We start from the raw sequence: 14,667 nt of genomic DNA, 5'->3' as shown, positions 1-14,667 counted from the left end.
GACTCACCTAGGGCCCATCTCAGAAAAGGCACAAAACTAGCTTCTGGCAGCTGCATTTGCAAAAGTGAAACCCTCCTCAGCAAACCAAGCTCAGCTCCAATGCGTGTTTGCTCAGGAAAGCAGTGCTTTCTGGTTTCTCCCCTAGCCCTGAGCTCGCCCTATGGCAGAGGATTGTCTGGGCTGCTTCCTCCTCCCTGTGCACCGTTGCAATTCTGGTAGACGCCGGAGCTGGAAACCACCTCCAAACGTGCTCCCATTCGGGGAGAAAGCCGATGCGGCCTGAAACGGCCTTGTGTGCACTGGCCCCATCACCCCACACTTCGCCAGCTAGGGAGGGACCCACCTAGGGCCCATCACAGAAAAGGCACAAACTAGCTTCAGGGAGCAACATTCGTGAAAGTGAAACACTTCGCGGGAACCCAAGCTCAGCCACAATGCGTGTTTGCTCAGGTAAGAAATGCTTGTGGTTTCTCCCTTAGCCCTGTGCTCGCCATAGCACCAAGGAGGGTCTGGGCTGCCTCCAGCTCCCTGTGCACTGGTGCTTTGCTGGAGGTCTAAGGAGCTGGAAACCACCTCCAAACGTGCTCTCCTTCATGGCGAAGGCGGATGTGGCCTGAAAAGGCCTTGTGTGCCCTGGCCCCTGCACCCCACCCTTCGCCAGCTAGGGAGGGACCCACCTAGGGCCCACCTCAAAAACGGCACAAAACGAGCTTCTGGGAGCTGCATTCACGAAAGTGAAACTCTCCTTGGGAAACCAAGCTCAGCCCCAATGCGTGTGTGCTCAGGAAAGCAGCGCTTGTGGTTTCCCCGCTAGCCCTGTTCTCGCCCTAGGGCCAAGGAGGGTCCGGGCTGCCTCCCACTCCCTGTGCACTGGTGCTCTGCTGGTGGTCTGAGGAGATGGAAAACACCTCCAAACGTGCTCTCTTTTGAGGGGAAGGTGGATGGGGCCTGAAAAGGCCTTGTGTGCACGGGCCCCAACACCCCACCCTTTGACAGCTAGGGAGGGACCCAGCTAGGGCCCATGTCAGAAAAGGCACAAAACTAGCTTCTGGGAGCTGCATTCGCGAGAGTAAACTCTCCTCGGGAAACCAAGCACAGCCCCAATGCGTATTTGCTCAGAATAGCAGCGATTTCTGGTTTCTCCCCTAGCTCGTTGCTCGCCATAGGAACAAGGAGGGTCTGGGCCTCCTCCTGCTCCGTGTGCACTGCTGCTGTGGAGGTCATCGCTAGAGCTGGAAACCAACTCCAAACGTGCTATACTTCAGGGAGAAAACGGTTGCGGCCTGAAAAGGCCTTGTGTGCACTGGCCCCAGAACCCCACATTCCGCAAGTTAGGGAGGGACCCACCTAGGTCCCATCTCAGCAAAGGCACAAAACTAGCTTCTGGGAGCTGCATTGGCGAAAGTGAAACTCTCCTCGCGAAACCAAGCTCAGCCCAAATGCGTGTTTGCACAGGAATGCAGCGCTTTCTCGTTTCTCCCCTAGCCCATTGCTCGCCATAGGAACTAGGAGGGTCTGGGCTGCCTCCTGCTCCCTGTGCACTGGTGCTTGGCTGGTGGTCGCTGGAGTTTGAAACCAACTCCAAACGTGCTCTCCTTTGTGGAGAAGGCGAATGGGGCCTGAAAAGGCCTTGTGTCCACTGGCCCCACCACCCCAATATTCGCCAGCTAGGGAGGGACCCACCTAGGGCCCATCTCAGAAAAGGCACAAAACTAGTTTCTTGCAGCAGCATTCATGAAGGTGAAACTCTCCTCGGGAAACCAAACTCAGCCCCAATGCGTGTTTGCTCATGAAAGCAGCGCTTTCTGGTTTCTCCCCTAGGTCTGTGCTTGCCCTAGGGCCAAGGAGGGTCTGGGTTGCCTCCTGCTCCCTGTGCACTGGTGCTTTACTGGTGGGCGCTGGAGCTGAAAACCAACTCCAAACGTTCTATCCTTTGGCGAGAAGGTGGATGCGGCCTGAAAAGGCCTTGGGTGCACTGGCCCCAGAACCCCACATTCCGCCTGCTAGGGATGGACCCACCTAGGGCCCATCTCAGAAAAGGCACAAAACTAGGTTCTGGCAGCTGGATTCGTGAACGTGAAACTCTCCTCTGGAAACCAAACTCAGCCCCAATGCGTGTTTGCTCAGGAAAGCAGCGCTTCCCGGATTCTCCCCTAGCCCATTGCTTGCCATAGGAACAAGGAGGGTCTGGGCTGCCTCCTGCTCCCTGTCCACTGGTGCTTTGCTGGTGGTCGCTGAAGTTGAAAACCAACTCCAAACGTGCTCTCCTTTGGGGAGAAGGCGGATGGAGCCTGAAAAGGCCTTGTGTGCCCTTGCCCCACCACGCCATCTTTCGCCAGCTATGGAGGGACTCACCTAGGGCCCATCTCAGAAAAGGCACAAAACTAGCTTCTGGCAGCTGCATTTGCAAAAGTGAAACCCTCCTCGGCAAACCAAGCTCAGCCCCAATGCTTGTTTGCTCAGGAAAGCAGCGCTTTCTGGTTTCTCCGCTAGCCCATTGCTTGCCATACGAACAAGAAAGGTCTGAGTTGCATCTGCTCCCTGTGCACTGGTGCCTTGCAGGTCATCGCTAGAGCTGGATACCAACTCCAAACGTGCTCTACTTCAGGGATAAGGCTGATGGGGCCTGAAAAGGCCTTGTGTGCACTGACCCCACCACCCCAACCTTTGCCAGCTAGGGAGGGACCCACCTAGGGCCCATCTCAGAAAAGGCACAAAACTAGCTTCTGGGAGCTGCATTCACGAGAGTGAAACTCTCCTCGGGAAACCAAGCTCAGCCCCAATGCCTGTTTGCTCAGGAAAGCAGCGCTTTCTGGTTTCTCCACTAGCCCATTGCTTGCCATAGGAACAAGGAGAGACTGGGCTTCCTCCTGCTCCGTGTGCAATGGTGCATTGCAGGTCATCGGTAGAGCTGGAAACCAAATCAAACGTGCTCTAATTCGGGGAGAATGCGAATGGGGCCTGAAAAAGCCTTTTCTGCCCGGGCCCCAACACACCAAACGTTGCCAGCTGTGGAGGGACCCTGGTAGGGCCCATCTCCGAAAAGGCACAAAACTAGCTTCTGTGAGCTGCATTCGTGAAAGTGAAACTCTCCTCCGGAAACCAAGCTCAGCCCCAGTGTGTGTTTGCTCAGGAAAGCAACGCTTTCTGGTTTCTCCCCTAGTTCTCTGCTCGCCATAGGAACAAGGAGGGTTTGGGCTGCCTCCTGCTCCGTGTGCACTGGTGCTTTGCAGGTCATCGCTAGAGCTGGAAACAAACTCCAAAGGTACTCTACTTCAGGGAGAAGGCGGATGGGGCCTGAAAAAGCCTTGTGTGCACTGGCCCCACCACCTCACCCTTTGCCAGCTAAGGAAGGATCCAGCTAGGGCCCATCTCAGAAAAGGCACAAAACTAGCTCCTGGGAGTTGCATTCGTGAAAGTGAAACTCTCCTCAGGAAACCAAGCTCAGCCCCAATGCGTGTTTTCTGAGGAAAGCAGCGCTTCCTGGTTTCTCCCTTAGGTCTGTGCTTGCCATAGGAACAAGGAGGGTCTGTGTTGCCTCCTGCTCCCTGTGCACTGGTGCTTTGCTGGTGGTCGCTGGAGCTGGAAAACTACTCCAAACGTGCTCTCCTTTTGGGAGAAGGCGGATTGGGCCTGAAAAGGCCTTGTGTGTAGTGGCCCCACCAGCCCACCTTTCGCCAGCTAGGGAGGGACCCACCTAGGTCCCATCTCAGAAAAGGCACAAAACTAGCTTCTGGAAGGTGCATTTGCGAAAGTGAAACACTCCTCAGGAAACCAAGCTCAGCCCCAATGCGTGTTTGCTCAGGAAAGCAGCGCTTTCTGGTTTCTCCCCTAGCCCATTGCTCGCCATAGGAACAAGGAGGGTCTGTGCTGCCTCCTGCTCCCTGTGCACTGGTGCTTTGCTGGTGGTCGCTGAAGCTGGAAACCAACTGCAAACGTGCTCTCCTTTGGGGAGAAGACGGATGGGGCCTGAAAAGGCCTTGTGTGCACTTGCCGCACCACGCCATCTTTCGCCAGCTATGGAGGGACTCACCTAGGGCGCATCTCAGAAAAGGCACAAAACTAGCTTCTGGCAGCTGCATTTGCAAAAGTGAAACTCTCCTCGGGAAACCAAGCTCAGACCCAATGCGTGTTTGGTCAACAAAGCAGCGCTTTCTGGTGTCTCCACTAGCCCATTGCTTCCCATACGAACAAGGAAGGTCTGAGTTGCCTCCTGCTCCCTGTGCACTGGTGCTTTGCAGGTCATCGCTAGAGCTGGAAACCAACTCCAAACGTACTCTACTTCAGGGAGAAGGCTGATGGGGCCTGTAAAGGCCTTGTGTGCACTGGCCCCACCACCCCACACTTTGCCAGCTAGGGAGGGACCCAGCTAGGGCCCATCTCAGAATAGGCACAAAACTAGCTTCTGGGAGCTGCATTCGCGAGAGTGAAACTCTCCTCGGGAAACCAAGCTCAGCCCCAATGCGTGTTTGCTCAGGAAAGCAGCGCTTTCTGGGTTTTCCCCTAGGTCTGTGCTTGCCAGAGGAACAAGGAGGGTCTGGGCTTCCTCCTGCTCCCTGTGTACGGGTGCTTTGCTGGTGGTCGCTGGAGCTGGAAACCTACTCCAAACGTGCTCTCCTTTTGGGAGAAGGCTGATGGGGCCAGAAAAGGCCTTGTGTGCACTGGCCCCGGAACCCCATATTCCGCCAGCTAGGGAGGTTCCCACCTAGGGCCCATCTCCGAAAAGGCACAAAACTAGCTTCTAGGAGCTGCATTCATGAAAGTGAAACTCTCCTAGTGAAACGAAGCTCAGCCCCAATCCGTGTTTGCTCAGGAAAGCAGCGCTTTCCGATTTCTCCCCTTGATCTGTGCTTGCCTTGGGATAAGGAGGGTCTGGGCTGCCTCCTGCTCCCTGGGCACTGGTGCTCTGCTGGTGGTCAGTGGAGATGGAAACCAACTCCAAACGTGCTCTACTTCAGGGAGAAGGCGGATGGGGCCTGAAAAGGCCTTGTGTGCCCTGGCCCCAGCACCCCACCTTTCTCCAGGTTCGGAGGGACACAGCTAGGACCCATCTCAGAAAAGGCACAAAACTAGGTTTCGGGAGCTGCGTTCGTGAAAGTGAAAGTCTCCTCGGGAAACCAAGCTCAGCCCCAATTCGTGTTTGCTCAAGAAGGCAGTGCTTTCTGGTTTCCACCCTAGCCAATTGCTTGTCATAGGAACACTGAGGGTCTGGGTTGGCTCCTGCTCCCTGTGCACTGGTGCTTTGCTGGTTGTCGCTGGAGCTGGAAAGCAACAACAAAAGTGCTCTACTTCAGGAAGAAGGTGGATGGGGCCTGAAAAGGCCTTGTGTGCTCTTGCCCCACCAACCCACCTTTTACCAGCTAGGGAGGGACCCAGCTAGGGCTCATATCAGAAAATGCGCAAAACCAGCTTCTGGCAGCCACATTCGCGAAAGTGAAACTCTCCTCGGGAAACCAAGCTCAGCCCCAATGCGTGTTTGCTCAGGAAAGCAGCGCTTTCTGGTTTCTCCCCTAGCCAATTGATGCCAAATGAAAAAGGAGGGTCTTGGCTGCCTCCTGCTCCCTGTGCACTGGTGCTTTGCTGGTGGTCACTGGAGCTGGACTAACTCCAAACGTGCTCTACTTCAGGGAGAAGGTGCATGGGGCCTGAAAAGGCCTTGTGTGCACTGGCCTCAGAACCCCATATTCCGCCAGCTAGGGAGGGACCCACCTAGGGCCCATCTCCGAAAAGGCACAAAACTAGATTCTAGGAGTTGCTTCCATGAATGAATCTCTCCTCGTGAAACGAAGCTCAGCCCCAATGCCTGTTTGCTCAGGAAAGCAGCGATTTCCGGTTTTTCCCCTATCTATGCTTGCCTTTGGCCAAGGAGGGTCAGGTCTGCCTCCTGCTCCCTGGGCACTGGTGCTTTGCTGGTACTAGCTGGAGCTGGAAACCAAATCAAAACGTCCTCTCCTTTGGGGAGAAGGCGGATGGAGCCTCAAAAGGCCTTGTGTGCACTGGCCCCAGAACCCCACATCCGCCAGGTAGGGAGGGACCCACCTAGGGCCCACCTCAGAAAAGGCACAAAACTAGCTTCTGGCAGCAGCATTCGTGAAAGTGAAACACTCCTCGGGAAACCAAGCTCAGCTCCAATGCGTGTTTGCTCAGGAAAGCAGCGCTTTCTGGATTCTCCCCTAGCCCACTGCTTGCCATAGGAAGAAGGAGGGTCTGTGTTGCCTCCTGCTCCCTGTGCACTGGTGCTTTGCTGGTGGTCGCTGGAGCTGGAAACCTACTCCAATCCTGCTCTCGTTTGGGGAGAAGGCGGATGGGGCCTGAAATGGACTTGTGTGATATGGCCCCACCAGCCCATATTTCGCCAGCTAGGGAGGGACCCAGCTAGGACCCATCTCAGAAAAGGCACAAAACTAGCTTCTGGCAGCTGCAGAAATGAAAGTGAAACTCTCCTCGGGAAACCAAACTCAGCCCTTATGCTTGTTTCCTCAGGAAACCAGCGCTTTCCGGTTTCTCCCCTAGGTCTCTGCTTTCCCAAGGATCAAGGAGGGTCTGGGCTGTCAACTGCTCCCTGGGCACTGGTGCTGTTCTGGTGGTTGCTGGAGCTGGAAGCCAATTCAAAACGTGCTCTCCTTTGTGGAGAATGCGGATGGGGCCTGAAAAGTCCTTGTGTGCACTGGCCCCAGGACCCCAACATTTGCCACCTAGGGAGGGACCCAGCTAGGGCCCATCTCAGAAAAGGCACAAAACTAGCTTATGGCAGCTGCATTCGAGAAAGTGAATCTTTCCTCGGGAGACCAAGCTCAGCCCCAATGTGTGTTTTGCTCAGCTAAGCAGCGCTTTCAGGTTTCTCCCCTAGCCCATTGCTCGCCATAGTAACAAGGATGGTCTGGTCTGCCTCCTGCTCCGTGTGCACTGGTGCTTTGCAGGTCATCGCTAGAGCTGGAAACCAACTCCAAACCTTCTCTACTTCAGGGAGAAGGCTGATGGGGCCTGAAAAGGCCTTGTGTGCACTGGCCCCACCACCCCAACTTTCTCCAGGTAGGGAGGGACACAGCTAGGTCTCATCTCACAAATGGCACAAAACTAGCTTCTGGAAGCTGCATTCACGAAAGTGAAATTCTCCTCAGGAAACCAAGCTCTGCCCCAATGAGTGTTTGCTCAGGAAAGCAGCGCTTTCTGGTTTCTCCCCTACCCCATTGCTTGCCATAGGAACAAGGAGGGTCTGGGCTGCCTCCTGCTCCCTGTGCATTGGTGCTTTGCTGGTGGTCGCTGGAGCTGTAAACCAACTCCAAACGTTCTCTCCTTTGGGGAGAAGGTGGATGGGGTCTGAAAAGACCTTGTGTGCACTGGCCCCACCACTCCAACTTTTGCAAGGTCCCAGCTAGAGCCCATCTCAAAAAAGGCACAAAACTAGCTTCTGGGTGCTGCATTCGCGAAAATGAAACTCTCCTCGGGAAACCAAGCTCAGCCCCAATGCGTGTTTGCTCAGGAAAGCAGCGCTTTCAGCTTTGTCCCCTAGGTCTGTGCTTGCCCTAGGGCCAAGGAGGGACTGGGCTGCCTCCTGCTCCCTGTGCACTGGTGCTGTTCTGTTGGTCGCTGGAAATGGAAACCACCTCCACCCTGCTCTCCTTTGGGGAGAAGGCAGATATGGCCTCAAAAGGCCTTGTGTGCACTGACCCCACCACCCCACATTTCGCCAGCTAGGGAGGGACCTACCCAAGGCCCATCTCAGAAAAGGCACAAAACTAGTTTCTGGCAGCTGCATTCGTGAAAGTGAAACTCTCCTTGGGAAACCAAGCTCAGCCCCAATGCATGTTTGCTCAGGAAAGCAGCGCTTTCCGGTTTCTCCCCTAGGTCTCTGCTTGCCCTATGGCCAAGGAGGGCCTGGGCTGCCTCTTGATCTCTTGGCACTGGTGTTTTGCAGGTTATCGCTAGAGCTGGAAAAAAACTCCAAACGTGCTCTCCTTTGGGGAGAATGCGGATGGGGCCTGAAAATGCCTTTTGTGCACGACACCAGCACCCCACAATCCGCCAGCTAGGGAGGGACCCAGCTAGGGCCAATCTCAGAAAAGGCACAAAACTAGCTTCTGGAAGCTGCATTCGCAAAAGTGAAATTCTCCTCGGAAACCAAGCTCAGCCCCAATCTGTGTTTCCTCAGGAAAGCAGCGCTTTCTGGTTTCTCCCCTAGCCAATTGCTCGCATATGAATAAGTAGGGTCTGGGCTTCTTCCTGCTCCGTGTGCACTGGTGCTTTGTAGGTCATCGCTAGAGTTGGAAACCAACTCCAAACGTGCTCTACTTCAGGGAGAAGGTGGATGGGCCGGAAAAGACTTGTGTGAAATGGCCCCAGCACCCCACCCTTTGCCAGGTATCGAGGGACCCAGGTAGGACCCATTTCAGAAAAGGCACAAAACTAGCTTCTGGGAGCTGCATTCGCAAAAGTGAAACTCTCCTCGGTAATCCACCTCAGCCCCAATGCGTGTTTGCTCAGGAAAGCAGCGCTTTCTGTTTCCTCCTCTAGCCCATTTCTTGCCATAGGGCCCAGGAGGGTCTGGGCTTCCTCCTGTTCCCTGTGCACTGGTGCTTTGCTGGTGGTCGCTGGAGATGGAAACCAATTCCAAACGTGCTCTACTTCAGGGAGAAGGTGGATGGGCCTGAAAAGACTTGTGTTCACTGGCCCCAGCACACCACATTCCGCCAGCTATGGCGGGACCCACCTAGGTCCCATCTCAGAAAAGGCACACAACTAGCTTCTGGGAGCTGCGTTCACAAGAGTGAAACTCTCCTCGGGAAACCAAGCTCAGCCCCAATGCGTGTTTGCTCAGGAAAGCAGCGCTTTCTGGTTTCTCCACTAGCCCATTGCTCGCATAGGAATAAGGAGGGTCCGGGCTTCCTCCTGCTCCCTGTGCACTGGTGCTTTGCTGGTGGTCGCTTCAGCTGTAGACGTACTCCAAACATGCTCTCCTTTGGGGAGAAGGCGGATGGGAACTGAAAAGGCCTTTTGTGCAATGGCCCCACTACACCACATTTCGCCAGGTAGGGAGGGAATCCCCTAAGGCCCATCTCAGAAAGGCACAAACCTAGCTTCTGGGAGCTGCATTCGCAAAAGTGAAACTCTCCTCAGGAAACCAAGCTCAGCCCCAATGCGTGTTTGCTCAGGAAAGCAGCGCTTTCTGTTTTCGCCCCTATCCCATTGCTTGCCATAGAGCCAAGAAGGGTCTGGGCTGCCTCCTGCTCCCTGTGCACTGGTGCTTTGCTGGTGGTGGCTGGAGTTGGAAACCAACTCCAAATGTGCTCTCCTTTGGGGAGAAGGCGGATGGGGCCTGAAAAGGCCTTGTGTGCACTGCCCCCACCAACCGAGCTTTCGCCAGCTAGGGATGGACCCACGTAGGGCCCATCTCAGAAAAGGCACAAAACTAGTTTCTGGCAGCTGAATTCGTGAAAGTGAAACTCTCCTCGGGAAAGCAAGCTCAGCCCCAATGCGTGTTTGCTCAGCAAAGCAGCGCTTTCTGGTTTCTCCCCTAGCACATTGCTGGCATAGGAATAAGGAGGGTCTGGGCTTCCACCTCCTCCCTGTGCACTGGTGCATTGCATGTCATTACTAGAGCTGGAAACCAACTCCAAACGTGCTCTACTTCAGGGAGAAGGTGGATGGGGCCTGAAAAGCGTTGTGTGCAATGGCCCCAGCACCCCACAATTTGCCAGCTAAGGAGGGACACAGGTAGGGCCCATCTCAGAAAAGGCACAAAACTAGTTTCTGGGAGCTGCACTCGCAAAATTGAAACCATCCTCGGGAAACCAAGCTCAGCCCCAATGCGTGTTTGCCCAGGAAAGCAGCGCTTTCTGTTTTCTCCCCTAGCTCATTGCTTGCCCAAGGGCCAAGGAGGGTCTGGGCTGCCTCCTGCTCCCTGTGCACTAGTGCTTTGCTGGTGGTCGCTGGAGATGGAAACCAATTCCAAACGTGCTCTCCTTTGGGGAGAATTTGGATGGGGCCTGAAAAGGCCTTGTGTGCACTGGCCCCACTACCCCAACTTTCGCCAGCTAGGGAGGGACGCAGCTATTGTCCATCTCAGAAAAGGCACAAAACTAGCTTCTGGCAGCTGCATTCGCGAAAGTGAATCTTTCCTCCGGAAACCAAGCTAAGCCCCAATGCGTGTTTGCTCAGGAAAGCAGCGCTTTCCGGTTTCTCCCCTAGGTCTGTGCTTACCCTAGTGGAGAGGAGGGTCTGGGCTGCCTCCTGCTCCCTGTGCACTGGTGCTTTGCTGGTGGCCGCTTCAGCTGGAGACCTACTCCAAACATGCTCTCGTTTGGAGAGAAAGCAGATGGGGCCTGAAAATGCATTGTGTGCAGTGGCCCCACAGCCCAATTTTCGCCAGCTAGGGAGGGACGAAGCTATGGCCCATCTCAGAAAAGGCACAAAACTAGCTTCTGTCAGCTGCATTCATGAACGTGAAAATCTCCTCGGGAAAACAAGCTCTCCCCCAATGCGTGTTTGGTCAGGAAAGCAGCGATTTGTGGTTTCTCCCCTAGCCCATTGCTCGCCATAGGAACAAGGATGGTCTGGGCTTCCTCATGCTCCCTGTGCACTGGTGCTTTGCAAGTCATTGCTAGAGCTGGAAACCAACTCCAAACGTGCTCTACTTCAGGGAGAAGGCTGATGGGGCCAGAAAAGGCCTTGTGTGCACTGGCCCCAACACCCCATATTCCGCCAGATAGGGAGGGACACACCTAGGGCCCATCTCAGAAAAGGCACAAAACTAGTTTCTGGGAGCTGCATTCGTGAAAGTGGAACTCTCCTTGGGAAACCAAGCTCAGCCCCAATGCGTGTTTGCTCAGGAAAGCAGCGCTTTCTGGTTTATCCCCTAGCCCATTGCTCGCCATAGGAACAAGGAGGGTCCGGACTGCCTCCTGCTCCCTGTGCACTGGTGCTTTGCTGGTGGTCGCTGGAGCTGGAAACCAACTCCAAACGTGCTTTACACCAGGGAGAAGGCGGATGGGGCCTGAAAAGTCCTTGTGTGCTCTGCCCCAGCACCCCATACTTTGCCAGCTAGGGAGTGACCCACCTAGGGCCCATCTCAGAAAAGGCACTAAATTAGCTTCTGGGAACTGCATTCGCGATAGAGAAACTTTCCTCGGGAAACCAAGCTCACCCACAATGAGTGTTTGCTCAGGAATGCACCGCTTTCCGGTTTCTCCCCTGTCTCTGTTTGCCCTAGGGCCAAGGAGGGTCTGGGCTGTCTCTACCTCCCTGGGCACTGGTGCTTTGCAGGTCATCGTTAGAGCTGGAAATCAACTCCAAACATGCTCTCATTTGGGGAGAAAACGGATGGGGCCTGTAAAGTCCTTGTGTGCACTGGCCCCAGAACCCCACATTCCGCAAGTTACCGAGGGAAACACCTAGGGCTCATCTCAGAAAAGGCACAAAACTAGCTTCTATCAGCTGCGTTCGTGAAAGTGAAACTCTCCTCGGGAAACCAAGCTCAGCCCCAATGCGTGTTTGCTCAGGAAAGCAGCGCTTTCAGCTTTGTCCCCTTGGTCTCTTCTTCCCTATGTCCAAGGTGGGTCTGGGCTGCCTCTTGCTCCCTGTGCACTCGTGCTTTGCAGGTCATTGCTAGAGCTGGAAACCAACTCCAAACGTGCTCTACTTCAGGGAGAAGGCGGATGGGGCCTGAAAAGGCCTTGTGTGCACTGGCCCCACCACCCCAACTTTCTCCAGCTAGGGAGGGACCCACCTAGGGCCCATCTCAGAAAAGGCACAAAACTAGCCTCTGCCAGCTGCATTCGTGAAAGTGAAACTCTCCTCGGGAAACCAAGCTCAGCCCAAATGCGTGGTTGCTCAGGAAAGCTGCGCTTTCTGGATTCTCCCCAAAGTCTAAGCTTGCCTTAGAGCCAAGGAGGTTCTGGGCTGCCTACTGCTCCCTGGGCACTGGTGCTGTGCTGGCGGTCTCTGGAGCTGGAACCCAACCACAAACGTGCTCTCCTTTGGGGAGAAGGCGGATGGGGCCTGAAAAGGCCTTGTGTGCACTGGCCCCAGCACCTCACATCCCCCAGCTAGGGGGGTACCCACCTAGGGCACATCTCAGAAAAGGCACAAAACTAGTTTCTGGGAGCTACATTCGTGAAAGTGGAACTCTCCTTGGGAAACCAAGCTCAGCCCCAATGCGTGTTTGCTCATGAAAGCAGCGCCTTCTGGTTTCTCCCCTAGCCCATTGCTCGCCATAGGAAGAAGGAGGGTCTGGGCTGCCTCCTGCTCCCTGTGCACTGGTGCTTTGCTGGTGGTCGCTGCAGCTGGAAACCAACTCCAAACGTGCTCTACATAAGGGAGAAGGTGGATGGGGCCTGAAAAGGCCTTGTGTGCACTGTCCCCTGCACCCCAAACTTTGCCAGCTAGGGAGGGACACACCTGGGGCCCATCTCAGAAAAGGCACTAATCTAGCTTCTGGGAACTGCATTCACGAGAGTGAAACTCTCCTCGGGAAACCTAGCTCAGCCCCTATGAGTGTTTGCTCAGGAAAGCAGCGCTTTCAGCTTTGTCCCCTAGGTCTGTGCTTGCCCTAGGGCCAAGGAGGGACTGGGCTGCCTCCTGCTCCCTGTGCACTGGTGCTGTTCTGTTGGTCGCTGGAAATGGAAACCACCTCCACCCTGCTCTCCTTTGGGGAGAAAGCAGATATGGCCTCAAAAGGCCTTGTGTGCACTGACCCCACCACCCCACATTTCGCCAGCTAGGGAGGGACCTACCCAAGGCCCATCTCAGAAAAGGCACAAAACTAGTTTCTGGCAGCTGCATTCGTGAAAGTGAAACTCTCCTTGGGAAACCAAGCTCAGCCCCAATGCATGTTTGCTCAGGAAAGCAGCGCTTTCCGGTTTCTCCCCTAGGTCTCTGCTTGCCCTATGGCCAAGGAGGGTCTGGGCTGCCTCTTGATCTCTTGGCACTGGTGTTTTGCAGGTCATCGCTAGAGCTGGAAAAAAACTCCAAACGTGCTCTCCTTTGGGGAGAATGCGGATGGGGCCTGAAAATGCCTTTTGTGCACGACACCAGCACCCCACAATCCGACAGCTAGGGAGGGACCCAGCTAGGGCCAATCTCAGAAAAGGCACAAAACTAGCTTCTGGGAGCTGCATTCGCAAAAGTGAAATTCTCCTCGGAAACCAAGCTCAGCCCCAATCCGTGTTTCCTCAGGAAAGCAGCGCTTTCTGGTTTCTCCCCTAGCCAATTGCTCGCATATGAATAAGTAGGGTCTGGGCTTCTTCCTGCTCCGTGTGCACTGGTGCTTTGTAGGTCATCGCTAGAGTTGGAAACCAACTCCAAACGTGCTCTACTTCAGGGAGAAGGTGGATGGGCCGGAAAAGACTTGTGTGAAATGGCCCCAGCACCCCACCCTTTGCCAGGTATCGAGGGACCCAGGTAGGGCCCATTTCAGAAAAGGCACAAAACTAGCTTCTGGGAGCTGCATTCGCAAAAGTGAAACTCTCCTCGGTAATCCACCTCAGCCCCAATGCGTGTTTGCTCAGGAAAGCAGCGCTTTCTGTTTCCTCCTCTAGCCCATTTCTTGCCATAGGGCCCAGGAGGGTCTGGGCTTCCTCCTGTTCCCTGTGCACTGGTGCTTTGCTGGTGGTCGCTGGAGATGGAAACCAATTCCAAACGTGCTCTACTTCAGGGAGAAGGTGGATGGGCCTGAAAAGACTTGTGTTCACTGGCCCCAGCACACCACATTCCGCCAGCTATGGCGGGACCCACCTAGGTCCCATCTCAGAAAAGGCACACAACTAGCTTCTGGGAGCTGCGTTCACAAGAGTGAAACTCTCCTCGGGAAACCAAGCTCAGCCCCAATGCGTGTTTGCTCAGGAAAGCAGCGCTTTCTGGTTTCTCCACTAGCCCATTGCTCGCATAGGAATAAGGAGGGTCCGGGCTTCCTCCTGCTCCCTGTGCACTGGTGCTTTGCTGGTGGTCGCTTCAGCTGTAGACGTACTCCAAACATGCTCTCCTTTGGGGAGAAGGCGGATGGGGACTGAAAAGGCCTTTTGTGCAATGGCCCCACTACACCACATTTCGCCAGGTAGGGAGGGAACCCCCTAAGGCCCATCTCAGAAAGGCACAAACCTAGCTTCTGGGAGCTGCATTCGCAAAAGTGAAACTCTCCTCAGGAAACCAAGCTCAGCCCCAACGCGTGTTTGCTCAGGAAAGCAGCGCTTTCTGTTTTCGCCCCTATCCCATTGCTTGCCATAGAGCCAAGAAGGGTCTGGGCTGCCTCCTGCTCCCTGTGCACTGGTGCTTTGCTGGTGGTGGCTGGAGTTGGAAACCAACTCCAAATGTGCTCTCCTTTGGGGAGAAGGCGGATGGGGCCTGAAAAGGCCTTGTGTGCACTGCCCCCACCAACCGAGCTTTCGCCAGCTAGGGAGGGACCCACGTAGGGCCCATCTCAGAAAAGGCACAAAACTAGTTTCTGGCAGCTGAATTCGTGAAAGTGAAACTCTCCTCGGGAAAGCAAGCTCAGCCCCAATGCGTGTTTGCTCAGCAAAGCAGCGCTTTCTGGTTTCTCCCCTAGCACATTGCTGGCATAGGAATAAGGAGGGTCTGGGCTTCCACCTCCTCCCTGTGCACTGGTGCATTGCATGTCATTACTAGAGCTGGAAACCAACTCCAAACGTGCTCTACTTCAGGGAGAAGGTGGAT

Source organism: Sus scrofa, chromosome 1 (genome assembly GCF_054392235.1).
Source record: "Sus scrofa isolate SSC_HxYL_T2T_F1_AM1 chromosome 1, Sscrofa_HxYL_maternal_Yorkshire_Landrace_v2.0, whole genome shotgun sequence".
NCBI classification, from domain to species: domain Eukaryota; kingdom Metazoa; phylum Chordata; class Mammalia; order Artiodactyla; family Suidae; genus Sus; species Sus scrofa.
The sequence above is the reverse complement of the archived record's forward strand: the minus strand, read 5'-3'. Positions refer to the sequence as shown.